The following is a 25471-nucleotide window of genomic DNA, read 5'->3' on the forward strand; positions in this document are numbered from 1 at the left end:
CTCTCTGGAGAAATCAGGCTACAACATATCCTTTATTCTTTCCAGATTCTAAAACAAATTCTTCCACCTGTAAGCTAAAAACCAGTCCTTCCCAACTCTTGAAAGAGTTTCTTCTATAATGATGAACTTGCCTCTTCCAGTAAGTAGAATCTGATAGTTTTAAGGAATGTGTCCTGAGAGCTTAAAAAATCCCACTGTTTGGAGTACCTTCCATATATAAAGTCATGCACTGCCTAAGGATCTTTTGGTCAATGGACTGCGTATACTACAGTGGTCCCATAAGATTATAATACAATATTTTTACTGGACCTGTTCTATGTTGATATGCTTAAATACACAAATACTTACCACTGTGTTACAATTGCTTACAGTATTCAGTAGAGGTTTGTATTTTAGTAGAGTATTCTGTATAGGTTTGTAGCCTAGAAGCAATAGGCTGTACCACATAGCCTAAGTTTGTAGTGGGCTGTACCATCTCGATTTGTGTAGGTAAACTATGATGTTCACACACTGACAAAATTACCTAACAACACATTTCTCAGAATGTATCCCTGTCGTTAAGTGACACATGATTGTGATTACCTCCATAAGACAGAGAGAACACCCAAACCATTAAAGTGATATCTTCAGTCCCGTATATGGTTTCCTAAAGTGCTAAAGTAATTTGTCATTGTACATCACCTTAATAGCAACATGACCCATGAGCTTACATGGATCTACAGAACAGCAGAATCCCCATCACTTCGTAATAGTTACAGCATACACAAAGATTAGTAGAGAAAAACAAAGGCATATGATACAGATGTTGGGCAGCTGGCTAGGCTTGCTCTCCAAATAAGTGACTCACTCCTGTACAGCAGTTTCTCAGCAGATGTGATTCCAATGTGTGCTTTGGCAAAATTTAAAAATTACCACGTCTTGAATCTGTCTGGACTTTGGACTTCAGATGTGTACAACCTCCTCATCCTGAAACAAATAAGCCTTTGCTAGACTCTACAGTGCCACTCAGCTGTCATCGCACTGTCACACAGATCTATAAGAACATCACTCTTTGAGTCTTCCCATGCCTCGCTTTTCAAATCTAGTGACTCTTTCTAAGCCTTAATCAAAACTTTCCCTCTCTGTGGTACTTGGCTATCAGCCAACCTTTCCTTGGCCCTCCATTGTCTATAATTTTTTTCTGGTGTTTATCTTATTTTATTGATCTCATCACCATCTCTCTCTCTCCTTTGGCTCCTCTCTCTCCTTCTTTTGAGCACTACTTAAAGTGCAGTCTTTGACCCTGATCTTCTTCATGCGTTCTAGTCCCTTGCTTCAATTATATGAAGGTCACCCTACTTGGAGAACAAGCCCAACTAGACTAACAGAAATAGGAGGGCTGTTTTCTTGATTCTTTGTAATCCATCCTCGGTTTGCTTCCAGGAATGAAGGGCTTACCTCCTTACATGGCAGCTTTTGTCATTTTGGGAGAGTTCTGCTATGTAAAATGGTTTCTTATGTATGGCAGTTTTGAGTATTGAGACATTGTTTTTCTGCTCTCCAAACTAACATTAAAAAATCATCCCTCTTCTTTCTGATATCCCTTAACAATACTCTGTTGGCTCATATTAAGCTTCTCTTAATCACTCAGACCCCACACCCCAGCAACATTGTGATCCTTTCTTCTCCTTTAATCCATAGAGCAGACAAGTCACCAAGTATTGCAAGTCTTATTTTGTAATTTCTTCTGCTGAAATAGCATGTTTCAAAGTGGAGGAATTAAATGTAGAAATAATAACTTCTCTCAAATTAATTTATAGAGTTAATGCAATAGTGATTTTTAAAAATCCTCATTGGATTTTTGTTCTCAAAGGAGTTGATATAAATATTCTGAAGTTCAGTTGAAATTATAAAGAAAGGATATTCCAAAAATGAAGAATGAAAGAGAATATTAGTCATACGAGTTATTAATACAAGGTGACAATTATTAAAATAGTGTGGTACTGATATGGACCTAGGCAGATAGGTCAATGGAATGGTACAAGCAAACCAGAATTATAGTTTATTAAGTGTAAAAATTTGATATACAAAGGAAGGTAATACATATCAATGAGGAGATTAAGGATTACTCAGCAATTATTCTGAAATCACTGGCTATGAATCTGGAGGGAAATCCAAATATTGATAGTCAGTGCATATTGAATAAAGTCCATGTGGGATTAATAAATTTTTTTAAAACTATAGAAAAGTAAAAAGAAAATTAATTGAATAGTGATTAGATCTCTGAAACACTGAGAAACTTTTAAACTTTTAGGTAAGAAGTAATTGATGGTGTTTTCCACTTTGCAAAACAGCCTGGCAGTTCCTTGAAAGATTAAACATAAAGTTACCATATGACCAGGCAATTCCACTGCAAGCTATATAATCAAGAAAAATGAAAACACATATTCACACAAAAACTTGTACACAAATGTTCATAGCAGCATTAATCACAATAAGTGAAAAGTAGAGAAACCCATGTCCATCAACTGACAAATTGATAAATAAAATGTGATATATCCACACAATGGAACATTGTTCATCAATGAAAAGGAATGAAGTACTGATATGTGCTGCAACATGGATAAACGTCAAAAACACTATCTAAGTGGAAGAAGCCAGTCTAAATCACCATATATGGTGTGATTCCATTTATCACACCATATCTGGATATTATGTGAAATATCCAGAATAGGCAAATCCATACAGACAGAAAGCAGATTGGTGGTTGCCTATGGCTGAAGCTTGGGGCAAAATGGGGAGTGATCACTAATCTGTGTGGGGTTTCCTTTTGGGGTTATGAAAATGTTCTAAAATTGATCATGGTGACAACTACACAATTCTGTAAAAACACTGAATTTTGCACTTTGCATGGGTGAATTATATAGTATATGAATTATATCTCAATATAGCTGTTAAAAAAGTAATTGAAAAAGTCAGAAAGGAAATATATTAGTCAGGGTTTTCTAGAGAAACACAAATAAATTAAATATATACAGATATGTAGAAAGAGATTTATTATGAGGGATTGGCACTTGATTACGGAATCTGATAAGCCCCACAATCTGCTGTTTGTAAGCTAGAGGACCAGGAAAGCCAACGGAGTAGATCTGGTCCAAGCCCAAAGGCCTAAGACTCAGAGGAGTCAACTATGTATGTCCGGGTTTGAGTCCAAAGGACCAGGAACTAGGAGTACCAGTGTCTGAGGATGGGAGTAGAAGAATGTCCCAGTTGAAGCAAAGAGAGAAAATTCTCCCTTCCTCCACCAGCTATTAACTTGTTAACTCTGATTGTGCAAGAGCCCAGTTTGCAAAATATATGTCCAAGAGAGGGTACTCGTAAGAGATCTGGAAAGCCAATTGGCCCAACTGGCCCAGATATTTGAACAACCAGTGTGATGGGATGGGTAAATGTATGTATCCAGGTGGAGAGCCAGTGATTGGAGAACTCCTTGGGCTTCGTTCCTGAATCCACACCAAAAGTGTGCCTTCAGCTGAGCTGGGGGTCTGCTAGCTGCCTGCTGAAGGGCAGGTTGCTGGAATCCACCAATGGTTCCACACCATGGTGTGTTCCAGGGCATCAGGGAGAGGACCTTGGCCCAGAGGAGAGGTCTATGAGGCTGCACAGTAAAGACTGGGGTTTCATCACCCAAGGGAGGGTGCTGGTGGAACTCAACATGGGGAAGCTCTGACTTAATGGTGCTATTCTTCACTTATGTTCCACATTCCCAGTTAGTCTTGTGCCTCATCTAAATGCCCACTCCCCGATATTTGCCAAACTATCTGGGCTGTGAGTATCCCCTCAGATTCTTCTTCAAACCATAGCTGAGCAGGCAACCTCCCCACATCCTGTACAGGCCTGTGGACTTTTGACCAAGTCCTCCACCTACTGGTGACACTTGATTCTCACAGACTCAGACCTTAAACCCTGCTGTCCCAATGACTTACCAACACTTTCCCTTTCCAGACTGTTAGGTTAGGATGAAGGTTCACAACACCTTTATCCCATTACTACTAGAAATTTCAAACTATTAACAAAAAATTAACGCCAGTTAGAGGCACTATTCATGAAGCAATAAGAGACTACTTTTATTATAAGCCAGACACTGATATGATAAAATCAGAAACAAAAAACAGCTTCTTGTCTTGCTGAGAGGGGAGCCCACTAGGCAGGCGGGTGGCAAGAAAGACCACCTGCATCCCTTACTCACGCTCTTCCTCGTTCTGACTTGATTTCTCCTAACATGTAGCCTTCAAATCTGAGATTTGGGTTTTGGTTATAAATCTCTAAAGTATATTGGGGAAGAAATAGCAAATCCTGGGCATTTCAGATCAATAAACTACCACTTGTGTGACTCACCTCAAATAATGTTTTTACAAACTTATGGAACCCTTCTGGTTTTAGGTGACAAAACAGTTGCAACAATGTTGCTATATGGATAGTTAGAAGTAAAATTTAAGGTCAGGATTCACAGGATTTTTTAAAAAATCAATTCTTCAGTATTTGAAATACCATTTTGCAAATGCTGCAGATGTGTTACACTGGCTGATAAAATTAGAATGACAGTAATAAATTTTCTAATAAAAAGCATGATATAATAGCAAAATTATTGCAGAAAATTTGCACCCTTATATGATGAAAATATAAAATGTTATATCTGTGTAATTTATTATTTGCTTTGGAAGGTGAATAATAATCTATGCATTGCAGTTTTTTAATGTTTGAAAAACATGAAGGAAAAATATGGAATCTAAGGACTATTTTTAAAAAAACTAAGAAGTGTATGAATACTTGTCAGAGATGAGCATACAAAAGAGGCTTGCTGCAAACTCTATTGAACCTCCAAGAAGACTGTTTTGCTATGTTTCTGATTTCTGTGGCATATTACCAAGAATATATGCCTCCAAACAGAGAAAGAGCACATCATCCTGTCCATATTTGTGGCATCAAGTCTGGAGACTGTGTCCCCGTGATCAACTGACTTTTACTGGCTACCTGTGATGCACTGTGCATTTCAGAATGCAGAAGTACAGTGGGGACAAGAACACGACCCCATGGTGCTCTGGTGGCTGCAGCCTGGGGGTCGGTAGCAGGGAATGCACAGATAAAATGGTTAAATGAAATGATTAATAGAGTAATTCAACTCATTTACATATTTTGGGTTTTGACGTTTACGGTTCGTGAACTCTTAATTTCTTTCGTATTATGTTTTTGTTTTTGTTTTTCTTCTTTGCTATCCCCCAATATTGAATATCCTTTTTTTCCCCTCAACTAATAGAATTTCCGAACTGTGTTAGGTATATATCTGCTAACTGGAGAGTACCTGTCTCTTTTTTTTTTTTTTTTTTGTCTTTTTCGTGACCGGTACTCAGCCAGTGAGTGCACCGGCCATTCCTATATAGGATCCGAACCCGCGGCGGGAGCGTTGCTGCGCTCCCAGCGCCGCACTCTACCAAGTGTGCCACGGTCTCGGCCCAGTACCAGTCTCTTGTAACAAGGTACAGTACTTCAACAGCAACAGCTGCTGCTGCTACTAATAAAACAACAAAAAGTTATATAGCACAGAGTCAGAGTCAGGCAGTGTTTTATGTATTAACCCTCTCAATGACCTTATGAGGAGGTACTATTATTATCCTCCTTAATTTTCAAACATGGACACTAAAGAATAGGAAGTAACTTGTCCAAGCTCATACAGCCAGTAAGTCAGAGAGCTGCGATTGGAACCAGATAGTCTGGCCCCAGTGTCATTCCCTACTCTGAAGTTATAAAGATATTTTTTACATTTTCTTCCTTTCAAAATTTTTAAAGTCCTGCTTTTCATATGTAAGTTTTTAATCTATAATTTTGAATATGGCATGATATAGGTACCCTTTTAACATGAATAACTAATTCATTCTCAGTTCCATTTATTGATATGCAAATATAAAATTTCTATCTATGTACAAGATTGTTTCTGAGCCATCTATATTCCGAATGTTTGTGTCCTCCCAAAATTCATATGTTGAATTCCTAACCCCCAAAGTGATGGTCCAGGAGGTGGCATCTTTAGGAGGTGATTGGATTATAGGGGTGGAACCATGAGGGTGGAGTCATGGATTATTGCCCTTACAAGGAGCAGAAGAGAACAGAATTCTCTCCCTTCCATCTTGTGAGGACATAGTGAGAAAGCACCATCTATGAACCAGGCCCTCACCAGACACCAAATCTGCTGGCACTTTAATCTTGTAGATTTGACAGTTATAAATAATTCCTTCTCACTGATTGCTAAATATTATTCTATTGTGTAAATATAACACAATTTATTTACCCATTCTATTATTGATGAGCATTTGGGTTGTATCAATTTTTTTTTACTATTACAAATAGTGAGGTCATAAACATTCTTATAAATGTGTTTTGGTGAATACACACACACACACACACACACACACACACACACACACATACGTAGATTTCTGTTGAGTAAACACCTAGGAGTGGAATTGCTGGGTCACAGAGTACACATGTATTTCAGATGTAGTAGATAACCGCTAAACAGTTTTCTCAGGGGGTTGGGCCATTTTACACTTCCACCGGTAGTGAATGAGAAATCCAGTTGTTCCCCACCCTTGCCCACACTTGATAGTGTCTTCTTCACTTTAGTTATTCTGGTGGGTGTATGGAATTGTGGTCTTAATTGACATTTTCTTGATAACTATTTGATAGATATCACATTTGTGAAGTGACATAATTGCCCCCAATCCTGCCCACTTTTCTATTGGGTTGTCTGACATTTTAAAAAATTGCTTTGTAGGAGTTCTTTATATCATCTGAATGAGTCCTTTGTTGAATACATGTATTTCAGATATATTCTCCCAATCTGTGGCTAATTCCTCACTCTAAATGGTATCTTTGATAAACACAATTCTTAATTGTAATATGCTCTCATTTATTTATTTTTATCTTTGTGATTATCACATTTTGTGTGTTAAATAAATCTTTGTCTACTTCAATATCATGAAAATATTTTCCTGTGTTTTGTTACAAAAGCTTTATTGTTGTATTAGGTGGAACCATATGAAATTACCAATATCCAACTTACAAAAATAGCAGTTTCATATGGTTCAACCTAACAAATTTAACCTACAGTCTTTCTAGAACTGATTTCGTTTGGTGGGAGGCAGGGATCAACATTTTTTTTTACTACATTGACTAATTGTCAGCTTTTCATAAATCAGGTGACTGTATATATGTGAGTCTGTTTCTCAATTCATTTATTTGTCTATTCTTGTGCCAATACCATATCGTCCTAGTTGCTACAACTTTATGACAGGTCTTTTATGAATAGGTCCTGGTTCGTTCTTCAAGATTGGCGTGGCTACTCTCAGACTTTCATGTTTGCATTTAATTTTAGAACTTCTTGTTTTCCAATTAGTGATTTACATATTTTGATACTATTTTTATGTGATTCCCTAAAGTTTTGAATTGTTTTCTTAGTAAGTTGAATTTTGTATCAGAACGTTAGTTATCCTTTTTATTGCTATTTTATCTAAAATTAACATAGGCATCCTAGATTTTTTTGGTTTGTATTTGCCTGGTATATCTTTGTTCATAATTTTACTTTGACTATTCCCTTGTCCACATATTTTGGGCTTATCGTTTGTAAATAGAATATAGCCAGATTTTTAATCCAAACTGTTTTTAATGTAGTAATTTGATTCATTAATATTATTACTGACATATTTAGGTTTATTTTTGTCATCTTACTCCATAATACATTTATTTGTTTATCCCAATCACCTCCTCTAATTTTATTCTAAACTTTCTGAGGTTTGCTTTGCCAAGGCTTATGAGTCATAACTGATAATGCTCATTATTCCCAATTCAACTGTCATAAATCTGAAGACTTTACACAGAATTTTGGGCCACCGTCTTATCCCTATTTAGACAGTAATTTCTTGATAGCATATTTCTAAAAGAAGACCACTGAATCAGAATACCACACCAGGAAGGTTTGTTAACAGGAGCTTCCGGTCTTCACCTCTGTAATCTGAGTTGATGAGGCTGTATTAGGTGAATCTTTTGACACAGAAGTCATAATGTGTACATAAACAAGAGGAAGATGCCCAGTGAAAGTGAGGGAAACAGCAAATCGATCATGAACTAAAGATACCTTTATTCTCTGCTCATTTTCATTCCTGTCAAGCTTTCGTTTCTGGTAATTCCCATAGGAAACTACTGCCCAATTACCTTTTCTTCAATTTGCTGAGGTACAACTTTTAAGGTAGAAAGGAGATGATAAAAACTTCTCCTAAGAAAGCTTAAACGTAATTTAGCTTAACAGTGAGATGGCTCTGTAAATATTCAATCCACAGATAACACTCAACTCAAGAAATAGGAGTATTGCTTTTTCTTCCACTAGAGGGCAATGTTTCTCTGCAAACCAAATCAAATATACAGATTCTCTGACTGGATGGCCAGTTTCCCCCAGGAGGGGCTCAAGGCACCTAGCAGCTGCTCTCAACCGAAGAAGCCGAACTAGAAATGGTATCCGCTCCCATTCACCTGGAGGAGGAAGTGATGCTAACAGGCCCCTCAGGCTTGAGACTAAGTTAGAACTAGGGAGGGGAAGAGTGAGTGAGCAAAAGGAGAGAGAGTATACCTAAGTACAGCGAACACTCCAGTGAAAACACACCTTTCTGAGGGAGTGTCTTTGGACCGAACTTTGGATTTGAGACTGGAGCTTTCTTTCCTTTTTTCTTTATCCGGTCATCTTGGAAAGAATCTGAAAAATAAGCAGTGCTGCTTTAGGTCTGACTGTTACCCAGCTAGGGATCAATTCACCTTATAAGATGCTTACTTTGTTATGTCATGCCTCCTAATTAAAAAACAACAACAATCAACTTTTCAAAACATTTCTTTTAGTATTACTCCTTTTCGTCAACAGATATTTATGGAGCTTATTCCATGCAAGCACCTTGGTAGGAACAGAGAAATATTTGGTAGGTACTGAAGAAGTAGTATTATATTGTTGTATAATCATATTGGGTCATCAAAAATGATACTGCCAGTCCCCTATGTGTGAAGGGGTTGTTATTTTTAAATTTTTAGAGCTCAAACTACAGTCTTTTTCTTTTTTGGCAGCTGGCCAGTATGGGGATCTGAACCCTTGACCTTGGTGTTATCAGCACCATACTCTTCTGAGTGAGCTAACTGGCCAGCCCCCCAAATACATTTTCTAATTAAAATGTTTTACATAGTGCTTAGTTTTCTGAGTTAACCCATAATCTTACTTCCTATTTTATATTTCATTATCATTTGGGTAATCTATGGTTAGTACAAAAAATACAAATATAAAGAAAAATATTGTAATCTCCCAAAATTCCATCCCCAGATACAACCACTATTAACATTTTGGTGCTAATATTTTCATCTATGCATTTAAAAAACTGTCATAATTTTAAATTAACAGGAGCATTTCCCTTCATCGATAAAAATCCAGATGTGTGCTGTGCACAGTGATTGGGTGATCAATGCTACAGTTTGACCACTCCTGTCTGTGTTCCAAGGCAGGGCAATTTTTGTCTCTTCTCTGAAGATTTTCTTCATTCTAGGCTGCATGGTCTCTCCATTTCCTGATCTACTAGGGTGCTTAGAAACAACACCACTGGGTTTTCAAGTGTGTTCAGTGTTCTGTGATGGTTTCCTGTTGTTCTTTCAGCTTATTGTTTCCTTTGAGAGTAGCAACCATGTTTTAATATGTACTTAATAACCCTAATAAATACTTGTTGATTATTGCATTGGTTAAAGTCTGGTCCCCCAGGCCTCAGTTTCTCACAGGTGAATATGTCAGTCCCCATATCTGTCACTTGCCTCCTTCACAAGCTGATATCTACACTATGGAAGAGGACCAAAGATGCAGGGTTGGACACCAGATTTAGGTAAACCATCGTGGATGAATGTATTTCAAGAGAAAAGTTGAAACTTGGATTCTTGGCTGTTGAGAGCTCACTGACTACAGAATTCTCCAAACATTTTTATACATAATTGTAGCTTTAAAGCTCAGGTTGGTTTCTCTACATGATACGGTCTTTTTCTCCCTACCCTGGGAAGTTTTCATTCTTTTAAAAATGATCTTAATACTATATAAAAGCTCACCTTTTTTTCTTTTGTAAGTGAACACATGAAAAGTGTTCCGACTTCACCAGCAGTCAAACAATGCAATGGCAGTAACTTATGCAATGGTAACTTATATAATTAGCTGTCGTGTTTTAAAATGAAATTTTGTTGTGCTGGTGAGGCCTTGACAAAATGCTACATCCATCCATAGTCTGTTACGATGTAAACTAGTTCAACCCTTTTGAAAATCAGGTAGGAATTCAGATCTAAGAACTCTCGAAATGTTTATATTTTTTGATCCAGTGATTCTACTTCTTTGAATTTATCCTAGGCAAAATATTCAAAAGAAGTTGAATGCTATGTGTTTGAAAATGTTCACTATTATCTTTATTTTTAGTACTGAAAACTTGGAAACAAGCTAATAATAACTACCACTTGTCTGGCTCTGCAGCTCAGAAACAGCTGTCAGACACATCATGTCCTTTGATTTTACGGTGGCCCTGGGAGGTAGGCGCTCTTGCTACCCTCACTTCAGAGATGAAGAGACTCGTGTTCAGAGTGGTTAAGGTACACAGATCACACTGACAGAAAAAGGCAGAACAGAACTGACGTTTTCTGATTCCAAAGGCTGGGTTGTCTCACCAGTAATACGACACCCCCTCACATATGTGTCCAACAGCAGACATTTTCGTGTCACAACTGTGTCCAACTTTTCGTATAGAAAGGTTATCTATACGAAATACATATCTAGCCAACAAAATAATCATTACAAAACAACATAGCAATATTAAAAATACTTGGCTGAAAATAAAGTACACAAAAAGCACATCTTTGCTGTAATTATCATATAAGATTATGGCTGGCCCATTAGCTCAGTTGGTTAGAGTGGTGATGACAACATCAAGGTCCAGGATTCAGTCCCTGTACCAGCCAGCTGCCAAAAATGAACAAATAAACAAAAGCTAAAAAAAAATCCTCTTTGTATAGTGGTGAGTATCCCTGCCTGTCACCAGAGATATGGGTGTGGAAAAAAAAAAAATCAGATAACGGTAGTAGTTAAGGACTGGAAGGGAAAGGGGATGAAATGAATGTCACTGAGAGGTTTCCTTTCAGTTTAGTGCCACTGCGTTTCTAATTTCATGTTGCTGTGAACCATCTGGCACCCTTTAGCTCTTTAATGGAATCATAATTTTCACAGGAAAAATAATGTATAGAGAAACTAGTTCTACTGGGTTGTACTCACTTTGAGACCACTAAATATGAAAGTGCCTGGACATCAAAATCAGGCTTTTCCTGGAATTATGGATTCACAGAGTAACAAAGCCTACGAAGGATGGGCCAGTGCTGGTGGTAGAGGCTGGCCAGCCATGTACTGGCTGTTTGATCTCAATGACACTTGTGAAGGGAACCTTGTCTGGAGCGCCGGGAGGTGGGACTTCCTTGTGAGACTGACAAATGAGGGCTGGGCTTGCCAAATGGGATCAGGTGCTGGGAGGCTGACAGTGGGACCTCCATTGCCCTCAACTGCAGTAATTAAATGCCGAATTAAAGAAGAAACATTCCTTCTAGCCTCCTCTGGTCCCCCGCCTCAGCTCATTAGGCCCATTCACAAGGATCTTTCCAAAAAATATTGATGGGGTGCCTTCTATTTATCACCCTCACATGCGACACTGAGACCCACACAAAGGGGCTTCAGGAAGTTAATGAAAACCAGGTAGCAGAAGGAACCAAGGACCAGCACTTCAAAAATGCCACAGGGGCTCTGGACAAGGGAAAAGACATACGGTGTGAGAACCACGTCCCGGACACTGCTCCACTCATGCTCTGACTGTAGCTGGCACTAAGGTATTTTCTTGTGCCTTCTACTGACCAAAGATGGTGTGTCTTGCTGCACATCGTAGTCTAGCTAGTTTTCTATTTTTTCTAGACAAGATACATTGCATCTCGTAATGTTATTTCCAACCTCATCAGCAAACAGACATGGATATTTAGTTCTTCTTTGTTACCAAGCGCATGCTTTTCCAGGGGCGTCCCTATAGAATCGGCCAGGATGCCATCAGACTAAGATAGTGTCTTGGGCTTAACTTAATAGTCCCTCAGTCTGACATACTGGATCACAGCAGGATGGAGAGGAATGCGGAAAAGTTGGGGAGAAAGCTAAGTGGAAATAGTTCCTGGAATAAAGGGATACAAACTTTTTAGATACGCTACTTAGACCTAGATGTTGGTCAAATTGTTCATTTGCTTTGTTAAAGGAAAATATTGTGTAGTGCCTTCAAAATAGGAGGCAGTCAGTAGGTTTCATGTTGCAGGTTGAATAAGTGAGTGACTTAGGGAGTCAGAGCATAACTCTCATGCCAGATTGCCTGCACTTCGTCACTTACTACCTGTGCAACCTTGAACAAGTTACTGAAGACCAGTTTCCTCATCTGAAGAATGGAGATGATGATGATGGTGATGACAGTATTACTATTACTAGTACTTACCCCACAGGGTTGTTCTGAGGACTGAAAGCATTAATATATACAAAGCTGTTAGATTAGCATCTGTTACAGAACACACACTATATAAGTGTCAGCTACATTTACTGTCATTACTTGCTTACAGAAAATAAACCCTAGAGGTGTATTAATAGCATCCCTTTTCCTACAGTGCCAAAGAGAATTAAAATGCCAATATGAAGAGGGATAATCAGACTGTTTCTTTATATTGCATATTCTTAAGTATATTTCTAAGAGAAAATATTAGCATATAGAATTCAGTTTATGAAAATGCAAAAATTATTGAAATGCAAGGATGGTTTGATATTATGAAACTTGTTATCATAATTCACTAGGTTAGTAGTTCATAGGAGAAAAAACCCATAATTATATTTTTGGTGTCCCGAAGAGCTTTTTATCAAAATTCAACAGCCATTTTTGTTCTTAAAAGTTTTAATTAGGAATAGATTCTGGACACAATAAATTCACATGTAAACGCATACACTCGTGTTAATTGAAAAACTATCATGATAATATCAAAGATAAGATTACTATGGAAACTATTTTTTAATACTGTTCTGGGAGTATTAGCCAATGCAATTAGACAAGAGAAAAAAAGCTATAAATATGGGAGGGAATTATTTGCAGATGATATTACATATCTCTAAAATTCATAAAAATCAATTGAGAACCTGTTAGAAACAACAAGATAACTAAAGTGCCTGATTCCAAAGTTCATTATAAAAAGTTAACAGGTTTTCTATCCACGAAAACAGTGGGATGAAATAAATTGATCATTTCCAAGTTGACTGGCTGGATAAATTTTTTTGCCTCTGCAAAGCAGACCTCCTCTGCTCTGAGCAGTGAGCTGCGACAGGATGAATTTCTGCTGGACCAACTGAAGTGGCTTGGACAGCAAGTCAATTCTTCATCAAGACACACCTTCTTGTTGCTTCTGATTACCTGCTGGCGGGAACTAAGTGTGTCTGTTATATGTGTGTCATGTGTGTCAAACCAGAGTCTTTGAAGTTGTTCAAATAAAGAGGATTAGTCATAGTTCTAGGGAGATAGAAAGACTAAGCCAAAGGCAGTGGAGTTCTTCTAGTTTCATGCATCCATTAACCAGGCTGTGACACATTTCCTGTTGTAACATGGGCATTTTATGAAATAGTCACAGACTTAAGCAACTTTTTATGTTACTAGACTTGTTGTGTCCATAAAGAAAGAAGATATTCCATCATTATCTTAATAGTACATCTAATACAGAATGGCATTAAATTCACACATAAACTCCAAATACCATATATTGTGTTTAAACTTATTTTGTGAACTCCTGCTATCAAACCTGACAAGTTGCTATCAAATCTGACAACTTACTTATATAATAGCTTATTTTTTCTATACAATAGCTTATTTCTTCCTCTAAAATGTGTTTTAAGCGCTGAGGCTATGTTTGACAATGTTTTTAAAACTATGTGATTTATTCTTACTTATTCCTCACTGTCAAATATACATTGTTCAAAGATATGTTACAATTTCCAAGTGCTAGGTAGTTAGAGAACACAGAACTTGGTAAATTATATAAATCTTCACTCCTAAACCCCAAACCTCCAATACTACAAACTCACATATATCATCTTTAGTATCAGGAGAATCCTGTTTACAACATATATGCTGACAAAACAGAGGTTCATGCTAGTATATGTTTGTAGAAATTTTTTATTTAAAAAATGCCAAACATTTAGAAAAGACCCAAAAATTTATTTTAAAAATCAGCTTGCAGAATTTGGAGTTATTTAATATTGCTTTGACAAAAGATACTTGATAAATATGTTACAGGCAAAAATAACTATAAAATAGAAAACCACTCAGTTTTATGTTCCCCAATGTATGTCACCACATAAACAAAGGGAAGAGAGACTCAGTTTTACCATGAAAGAACTCTTCACTGGAAGCAAATCCAGCATAAACCCTCAAACGTTTTAGAAAAATTAATTTATAGTCATTATTACCTTTCTAAATGGATTCTTTGTTTCACTACAGATTTCACACACAAAGAAGATTCCTTCACATAGCAAAAACCTTTATTACAAATAAAAGTATTTAATGTACCTAAATGTAAAATACATAGATCTATTTGAGTGCCCATCCAATAACTGTTTTGGTTAAAATTTTTTGACAGCTACATCCTTGCTTCTCTTATTTCTACCTCCTCCTTTACTGCATTTGTGGTCAACTTTTAAATAAATTATAAAATAAAAATATAAAATAAAATTACTTAACATTCCTATGTTGAATTTTTGACTATCTTTCTTCCATCCTTTCTTTCAATAAATATTTATTAAAAACCTACTAGGTGTCAGGCATATTGTATCCGTCTGTTCTCTGATGCTTATAACAGAATACCTAAAACTAGGTAATTGACAAAGGAACAAAATTTATTTCATACAGTTTTGGAGGCTGGGAAGTCCATGGTCCAGGAGGCACATCTGGTGAGGGTCTTTTGGTGGGAACTCTCTACAAGGTCCCATGGCAGCTAGTATATTACATGGCGAGACAAAGGCAAGAGCTCTCTCATGTCTTGCTTATCAAGCCACCAGTCCACACCCATGAAAATGCATTACTCCATGAATGGATTAATGCATTCATGAAGGCATAGTCCTCATGATCCAATCACTTCTCAAAGACCCCACCTTTCAAATATCATAATCGAATTTCCCACCCTCAACACTGTTACAGTGAGGGTCAAGTTTCCAACACATGAACTTCTGGGGCACACATCTGACCCATAGCACATATTTATCCTGGGTTTATGACAGTGAAGAATATTCCTGTCCTCATGGAATTTTTATTTGATTCTGGTGTAGATAAGAAACTGGTGGCTTTAAACATTTTTAAAGCTGATCAGATGTCATTTGTCACCAAAAATGAAAAGAAAAGAGAGCACAGGTCAATACATGTATCTAGCTAATCTAAATCCTTCTTGGAAATAGGCAGAGTACTAACCCCTCAGCTATCAATCATTCAGTGATGACTGTGTTACCTCTGTAATTGCATTGCACAAACAGAAAAAAAAAAAATCCTTTTCCAATTGCAATTCCCACAACAGGCTGTTGGAATTTGCTGACAGCTTTGTACCAGCTTATGTACAATTGTGGGAAGGACATTTGCTTTGGTGTCAGAGAAACCCACCTTCAAATATCACCTCTTACTGTGACATTGGGCCACTTGATTTCTCTGAGCCCATTTTTCCATCTATTAAATGGGCATATTAATCCTCCTTAAAAGGAGTATCATTCAGATTAATAAGATAATCTCTGTAAAATACCTGGCAGGTGGGAGTCACCTTACCCAAGGTCCCCACTTAGTGGCAGTCTTGATTAGAACTCACATCACCTCACTTTAGAGCTGTTTCTTTGTCTTGCACCATGTTTGCTTTCAGTAACCTCTGGTGATTTTACCCACGTGACAAGACAATAGATACATTCATCATTTATTAAGACACTGAGCCCTGTGCTGTGCTGCCTCATTGACCTCTATGGGCCTCAGTTTTTCCCCACGTAAAATGAGGAAGTTGGACAAGGGTCCAGGGTCTCTTTCAACCATGCACTTCTGTGACTCCAGGTAGGGCAACCAACCATCCTGATTTGCCTGGGACTAAAGGGTTTCCCCTGGATGTGGACAGTGTTAAAAGTGGGAGAATGTGGGAAAAGTGGGAAAATGTGGGAAAACTGGGATGGTTGTTCACCCTAACTCCAGGCTTCCTCTGTATTTGGTTTCCAACTGAATACCTAAGATTGAACACAGTCCTGCAAAAGAATTCAAGCATAAAGTCAGCAGACAAAGCCACAACCATGTGCCTAATCACCTCCTCCTTCACCCTTTCTTCTGTGTTAGCAGTTTCCTAGCTGAATGCTGTTTTGCAAACTTGTTTTAAATCATCTATTGTTATGGTTGCAGGTTTGGTAGCCAGCTCCAGAGCAGCTGATCAGCCATCTCAGCAAACTAAGGAACGATCACAGAGACTTTCTTCTCTGCAAGGTTTGATGACTCTGTTTACCTTGGTGGAAAGAAACCAGAATTCCATAATCTCACCACCTAGCCTTGTCAGTAATATTCTCTAGTGAATGTAAATGCAAGTTTCTTTTCTGCTCCTCCTCCTTTTTATTTGTACTCTCTCATTATTGTTATCATTACTACCAAAAGGCAGGCACCTCCATGGGGACAACACAAAAAGAGGAGTTCTCAGAGCACGATGTTTTTATTCTGAACAGAGGCTGCACACCTTGCGGCCGCTCCCTGGTGGGGAGACGGGCTCTGCCAGCCCCAGCTGAGATATCACTTAACAGTGCAGGCTCTTCAGGGGCAGGGCCTGCTCAACATGTTTACAAGATGTGTAGCTATTAGCAACATCTTACAGCTCACGCTAATTAACGGGACAGTGGCTGATGAAGCACAGCTCTAAAGAGAGCCAAATTGCATCAGTGTTTGGGCTTTAAATTGATACCAAAAAATAACTCACCACAGGTGTGTTTTGAGTAGTACCTTCCCCCAGCAGGTTGGTTGTTTGCTACACTTCAGTTGCAGCAGATCCCAAAGTGGCCAAAACACCAGGGTTACACAGTTTATTAAGGTCATTTAAGTTGGTTAAATGTAGCCATTACTTTAGCTAAGCAGTACGGACTATACACATGCATCAACCCCCATGAATCCTATACCAGGAGCAACCTGGTCATGAGGTCCTGCCCTGCCAAAGCTAAGAACATGGTCTAGGCCTTGTCATGGATGAACCCACTCTCCACTCTAAAACACATGTTTAAAAAAAAAAAAATGCCCCTATTATTCAAGCTGGAACAAAATGTTTCCCTCACTTTTATAATAAAGTCTTTCCGTGCTGAATTTTCTTAATCGGACCAGTATTGAGTTCTATTTCTTATAAAATCACACTTTTCCTTTATTAATAACTTCTTCAATGGATAATGACCTTAACAATTGTTTACTCCATTTCTGCTGTTTGAAATTTTGAAGGTTTCATTTGGTTAAAGAAACTAACTTAAAATTTTGAGGGCACGTAAATTGCTGCTCTCGTGGATTTTATACCCCACGTTACCTAGTTATTTGTGGCTTTTTGCTCCCTGGTAGGAAGGCTGTGAGTTCTACCATGTCCATTTTACCAAGAGTGAAACAGCACCCCTATGATACTGTATTACTTTACCAGAGTTAAGTAAATCAGGATAAAAACCAGCACCTCCCAACTCTCAGGGTAAAAGGCTATGTTGTTTGTGAGGTATTCTTGCCAGGATGAAGTTACAGGAGGATTTTGGCTCCTTCTCAGTGTTGTTGATATTCCAACATCCATTGGGAAGTTGATGGACATATCCTAGATCCCTTTCCAGATTACAACATACCAGTAACAGTGGCCACTCTTGGGAGAAGGAGAAAGGTTGGTAAGAGGTGTCAGTTGACAAGACTTTCACTTTTTATTTTTATCCCCTCCCATGTACTTTGAAAAAACAAAAAAGCAATCGTGTTTTGCTTTAGAATAGTTAAGAAGGAGATCTTTTTTCAGGTCGTGATTCAAATATTCCCTGCTCTACTGGTTACATTTGCCTCTGAGCAGAGACAGAAGGGGCTACTGACATAGGCTGCAACCCAGGGTGGTAGCAACTGTGCAGTCAGAAGCGTTCTCGAAGGTAGGAGGGACCCCCATGGCAATTTCCATTCCTTGCACCAAGGTTGGTCAAGCCTGCTTATTTGGGGGTGCGTTGTGGGGAGGGTGAGAGAAAGAGTCACTCTCTGCTTTTGACACCAAGCTCCCAGGAGGCGCTGTGAGGATTGCTATTTGCTAATTACTCATTGGCAAGCATTGTGTTCCTCATGTTCCTCAGAGGAAAGGCCAGCCACGTAAATGCAAAATAACAACCAAACCTTGCTCCTAATATTGTCTAATGACTTTTCTCTTGAAATTCAGTCTTGGGCTGGTCTCACCTTCCAACGGCATATAAACAATGCCTTATAAGCTAAAAGAGTTCCACTGGAACCCCCTGAAGCTGATGAAGGTGCCCTTAGCTGCTCCTCCACCGAGCTCTTTCCTCTGTTGCTCCTGATCATTAGAAAAAACCTTCTCCCTTTCAGCAGGTCTTTTAACTACATGTAATTATTCCTGTCTTGATTCTGAAACCTACCCAGTCTGCTTTTGCCTAATGAAGAGGAGGTAAAGTCGATTTCGAAGCACAGCATCCTTCCAAGTGAGAGGAGTAAAACAGGAATACCTCCAACTCAATTGCTGCCACCACAGAGGGAGAACAGGAAAAGATGGACAGTTGATTTCCCCCCTCCCATCATGATTCCTTCCACTCTCCTTTCCATCTCACATCCTGGCCTTGCTTCCGACAATGCAAGCCTGCAATTAAAAGCAGCCACTTTTACATTGTTGTTTTGCAAAAGCAAACACCCTCAATGTTTCAGGGGAGCCAGGATGAGGCTGCTTGTGCAATGCCAGGCTAACTACTTTTGAAAAAGAACCATATGCTGCCTTTACAACATCCCTTTGGTGTTTAATTTGATGAGACAATGTGCCAGAATCAGCCGTGAGGACAGCAGCCTGATGGATGGAGAGCGACTCTCGTGGTACAACTCCGATTTCAATATCACCACACTAATCCCATTACTCGCTTGAGTTGGCTTGTTTGGGGCTACCTTAAAAAAAAGTTATTTCTTTAATGGTCAAATTGCCGTGAGGTCTGAAAGATTTAATGTATCATAAAGCTCATTAAATAACCAGCTTGGCAAGCCCCACCACTGGGCAGTGTGCTGACATATAGGGAATCCCAGCTGAAGACTCCAGCACCCAAGCAAAGCCTCAAGGGACAAGTTCAGAGTGCATGGAGAAGTGTGTCCTGAGCCTGCATGCCTCAAACTGTAATGGGTGCATGAATCATCAGAGTGCCTTATGAAAATGCAGATTTTGAAAAAGCAGGTCTGGGGTGGGGCCTGAGATTCTGCACAGAGGCTGCACACACAGATTCTGCTCTGAGGCCCACACTTCAAATAAATAGCAAGGCATTAGAGGATCTTGAGAATATCAGTAATAGCTAATATTTATGAACCACATGTTGTAAGTACTGTATGACTCTGTGTTATATGTACTGTCTGTGTGTGTTGTATGTGTTCATTTATTTAATCTTTACTTTGAACCTCATGAGGGAGGTATGATTGTCACCTTCATCTTATATATGAAGAAACCAATGGACAAACTCACCAAATAACTGAGGTCACACCACTCATAAGTAGTTGAAATAAAATTCAAAGCCATGTCCTCTGACTGCACAGCCTATTTCTTTGTTTTTGTTTGTTTTTTCCAACCCCTACACAATATTCCTCTTCACATGGGACTTAATGTTCTGGCCCCAGTTTTAGTTAAAAAACAGTGACTGTTGTACAGATTCCCTCATGGCCTTGTACTGGGCAAAATTATGAAGTTCATCTTGGGGGCTTTAGCTTTCTCTTTCTGTATCCTTTTCTCTAAAGGATAATCTCTGCCAAACTGGGATACTGATAATACTACAAGTTTAGAAGGAATCTGTTGAATCAAAGCAATATGTAGCCTAAGCAACAAGCTGGTAATATCTTAACCTGAGCCCTGCGTGGTAGCTGTCTTAGTCTCTTTGGCCTTTCATGTTGAATTGGTGCTCAGAATGAAGCTGGTCTGGCAGCCTTCCCAGAAGAGGAATGACAAAGGAGAAAACAAACACCTTTTAGAGGTTTCTGTGGGACCTTAGGCCCTCTTAGAAAACCTGTGTAAGGCAAAGCAAGTACATTTCTCCTACAACCTGTTTTGATTGGCATTCCTGCTCGCCATTCATTTCACCCTTGGGCCATGGTTTAGGTACAGTTTTCGCAAATCAATAGTTTTGCTTTTTTTAATGTGAAAAATGTATTTTTGATGTTACTTTTTTTGAAGATTTAAAATAAGTAGGCTGTTTTTGTTTTGCTTATTTGACTTCACAAGCAACAAAGCAACAATAACCACCACCTCAGCATTTAACTGGAAAAAAGTACACACTGTAATTAACTTCTAAAAACAGCTCTTAAGATCTATAAACATATCTATAAGGCAGAAAGTACCTAAACAATGTCAATTCAGAAAATACACTGAACTTACCCAAATGTCCCATTTTATACAAATGAAATAAGAATTATGTATCAAAAAGATAAAACAGGTTACAGCATTACAGCACTTCCTTTAGAATGAATATGCTGAAGAGAAAGTACATTATTAGACTGGAGATCAGGAGGCCTGAGTTTTAACCCCATGTGAATTTGAACCTCGGTTTCCTCATCTGTAAGAAGAGGGAGGTGGATATTCAGACCCACCCTTGGATGAGTTAAGTCTTAGCTGGAGATGCACCATGAGAATGAGGTTTAACTATTGGGTTGCTTATTAAGCTGCAATCATAACCCTCTGCTTTCCATTGGGCCTTCTGGATGCCTCATAAAACACTAGTATTTTTCAGCTTCAGCCTGCTGAGATTGATCAGAAACCTCATAAGAATATATATACACACTCACACACACACACACACACACACACACACACACATATCTCCTTTTTTTAAGAAGAAAATATATATTTAATTGCTGGACTATGAAACCAGGCACTGTGCTACACATGAATTATTCATCACAACAAAAGTATGGAATACTGTTCCCCCTTTTATAGATGACACCAGGAAGCTCTTAGAGAGGTTGAGAGATCTGTCTAAGGTCACTGGGAGGCTGAGGCTTTACCACCATGGAAGACTGTACATGTAGTTCAAGGGAACTTCTTCCTGCAGAGACCTGTGCAGCACGCTCATTCTTCCTGCTAATGATGCAGGTTGCTTTCTTTAGCCTCAGCTCCTTTTTAGGGCAGGAAGGCTTTGTATTTTAGCACTACAGCTTGCTATTAAATGATGCTTTCCATCAGCAGCTTTTGAGTCTCATAAGGAGTAAGACAGTAAGCAACCTTAAGTATTTATTCATTTCTCTGTAACCTTTGCATGGAACTTGGGTCAGTTTTAGTCTTATTCACCCCTGCAGTCTTTGATATCTTAGTGGATTATAAAGAAGCCAGCCTCCAACAGGTGACCTGATGACTGAAACCCCTTCATTTTCTCATGGCTTTCCATTGTCAAGGAGTCATTGCATCATAATATCCATAGCGACATGCCATTTCTCTACACTTATTTCTCTAAAAATATTTCACTAAACATATGCATTTTCTTGGTCTAAGTTCTTCATAAATCATAGCCTCTATCTTTGAAATGCCTAACATGTTGTGAAAAAGTAGGAAAGAAGTTCAATGGAAAAGGAATGAATGAATGTTAAAGAAAAATGTTTGCAAAGTTCTGGGAGCAGTGGGTATAGGTAGAAAATGTAGAGAGACCACTTGGGTCTGTTCTATGTGCAGCCATAGTATTAGTTTGCCGTTGTGCTGTTGGGTTTTTTTTTTTTTTTTTTTTTTTTGGTAACTTTCTTTCCCACTTCTGTCCCCAGATTTAAATGACCAATTTTGGTATAAGGGTTTACAGGTGCAGGACATTCTATAGGCTTGGGGGACTTCATAAAAAACAATTCAACCATATCTGAGACAAAGGCTGTCCCACTTATTCTCTCTAGTAGTCTAATGCTCTTGCTTTATTCTGATTTCCAATAGCCAACTGTCATTGACTTTGTACATTTATGAGTTAAGATTATACTTATTGCTTGGAACTCTTAAAGCTGCAAAATACCAGTACAAGATACAGACACTAATCAGGGAAAAGGTTTCAAGAAATGTTTGAACTCATAACAGCTGCTTGCAAAGTTTCCAAGAGGTCTGATCTTTAAAAATTGTCTTTAGCGTACATGGAAAGATGTGATAATGAACTTACTGAAATAGAAAAGAGTAAGGCATAGTGTTGCAAGGAGTTTGGCCATCCCGGGGTTGTAGCTGATAAAGAAGAGAAGAGCTCTTAATTCAAAGATGTTAGATCAAGCTCGAAGTTGAAAAAATTCTTAGTCTGTTATCTTTTGTTTGTTTGTTTGTTTTCCCTCTAAAGTGATAGAAATATATGATTATTACTTATGTCTACTATTCTGCTGCAGTTATAATATACCAAAGAGTAATTTAACTTAATCCAGACTAAAAATGATCCCTACACTAAGAAATCACATAGTAAAAATATTCACCTTCTTTTCTGTAAGGCATTCTCCCTCAATGACTTTGCATTCATTTATCTACAAAACAATTCAAACCAACATAGAAAAATAAAACATGTTTTTTCTAATTTACACATAATTGCCTATAAAAAGTTTCAGAAATACAAATGACCCATTTTAAGTGACCAATGCAGTTAAAAGGAGGGAAGGTATTATAACCAGTTTTAAGCAACAGGTATTAGAATGAATAGAAATGAAAGTTTTTGATCTCTCTCCCTCCCCCTCTGCCCTCTATCTTTTAAAATCACACATCTTAAATTAATTCCATTAGATTTTCAGCTGCTTTCCGAGAAGCAGGGTGCCCAAGCAGAACAAAATGTTTCCTGCCAAACAATGGTCCTGCTTAATTTGATGCCTTAAGCAAAAACCCAACAATATTCCATGAGACCATTACACGCTATTTTATCCTTTTCTTTTCTTTTCTTTTTAATGTTTCACTTGCGGGAGTGGGGAGGGGAGGGGAAAAGGCTAAAACAAACTAATTTTTGGTCATTTTATTCCTTTCACAAACAGTTTGAAGACTAACCAATTTGTACTTACAAATCTGGGGCATTAGCAGACGGGAACCCTAAATCCGCATGCATACAAGCAGTAACTGTTTGTATGCCAAGCTGTTTGTAAGCCTGATTTGACAGGAGAGAGCTATTCATTCTTTTGTCAACTGTCAGTCTAAAAACGTTAACCTGCCTGGGTCCCGGGGTATGGGAGCGCTAAATCTACCATCCTACAACTGTATAATGAACAGACTGTTTCATTAGTGGGACAATTCACTCGACAAATCCAGCCCAAACAACTTATTTCACAATTTGTGAGCAGAATTAAATTTCGGGGGAGTTGTGAGGAGCGGGGGTAGGGGAGGAGGAGGGGGGTAGGTGAGCGGTGCACAATATACTGAGGGATCAATGTGTTGGGATAAGTGTTCCAGGCAATTTTGCTGGCAGTTGTGGGCTGAGGCTTTGGAGGCCACCGCATGCAGATCAGCGGATTAGGGGAGCACAGCATTAGGTCAAGTGTCTGGAGGGGAGCTGATAAACACCCCAAACCTGACAACAGATTTTCCTTTCTTCCTGCACCACTTGTTAAGTGTCAGAGCAAATCTTTTGAATGGCAGTCGAGTTTACTTAGAGGTCCTTTCTCCAAGAAGACACTCTATCCATTTTCTGAAGCCCATTTCAGGCTGCCTCAGGAATAAATTTGCCCCGCATCTCCCACACACACAAAAAAACGTCTTTTTCCTCCACATCTTGACTATGAGCCTTTGTCTCAAGGTGTGTGAACCAGAACAAAAATCCACATCAAGAGCTCCTAAGGTTTCAGAGCCTCTGGATTTAGCTTTAATACAAATTAAACACATTGAAGATTACACAATCAAATACTTTTTTTTTTCGGGTCACAGAAAACTCTCATTTTAAAGATTACCAGTGTATGGATTGTGCTAAATGGAAAAATTTTAAGCAACAAATGGTTGTAGAATAACTTGATTTTAATAATATCCTATATATACATTGCTATTACTTCAAACCAAGTAAATAGCCAGTATGCCGTGTTTCTTATGACTTAAGAATCCCAAATGGGAGAAGCCATGCTTATTATAAGTTGTATCTCTGTGTTAACTCAAAGTGCATGATAGAAAATCTGTATTACAACATAAAACATTTTGTAACTAAGTTTGAACAGAGATGCTTGTTTTACATTGAGATGTTCTAGAATGTTTAAACAGTCTCAAATGTTTGAGGATTCTTTGCAGCTTGGTTTTACAATATTCTTTGTTGCAGCCTTTTTTTTTTCTTTTGGCAGCTTAATTTTTAATTTGGTATGGTTTGCAAATCCAATGTGAAGTTTTTAACTGACCACCATTAAAATAAAGCCCTCTGTATATTAGGATGTCACTTTCCTAGATATTTAAATTGGAACTCTTTTGAGTAGTAAGTTTGAAGATAGTTTCCTTTCAATAAGTATTTTAGATATATTTTTATAACATCTTTTTTGAATTTAGGTAATAGAAAATATGTTATTGAAGTATTGAACAGTACTTCTGTGCTGGACCAACACTATGAAAATTCTTCAAAAAGTGAATACTTTTGATTTCTGTTGCTAGCTCCACCCACTCCATAAGAATATTTAATCAGTCAAGCTAGTAATTAGGCCAAAATTGCTTTTCATTTCTCCCCACTCTGAAAATTTGTAGCATTAGAACTACCATACTTTTCAGTGGATAGTTATTCACATCTTTGGTTTATGAGGATTTCAAAAGTAAATGTAATCGTTACAGGAATATTCTATAGTCACTCTATACTGCAGGATTTTTGTTATAGTTGGAGAGATGCATCTTTTCATCTCCTTTTTCACCGTTTTTTAGGAAAGAAAATCATATACTATATCTCATAGTGCACAATGCAACCGCCAATCAAGATAGTTTGCAGCCTACCTGTGGACCTTGATGATTTAGTATGCTCCGTGGAATGATCTCTCCCCCACCTCCAAAGACTAGGTCATTTCTTGAGAAAGTTAGCTTGGTATTTGCTTTCCCTGGACAGTCCCCAAGATAACCAAAACAAACAAACAAACAAACAAAAAACCCAGTTAGCCAGGCTGAAGCAAAAGCCCGCTGAGTCCTACGACGGCTGGACTTC

This window comes from Cynocephalus volans, chromosome 1 (genome assembly GCF_027409185.1).
Source record: "Cynocephalus volans isolate mCynVol1 chromosome 1, mCynVol1.pri, whole genome shotgun sequence".
Taxonomy (NCBI): Eukaryota; Metazoa; Chordata; class Mammalia; order Dermoptera; family Cynocephalidae; genus Cynocephalus; species Cynocephalus volans.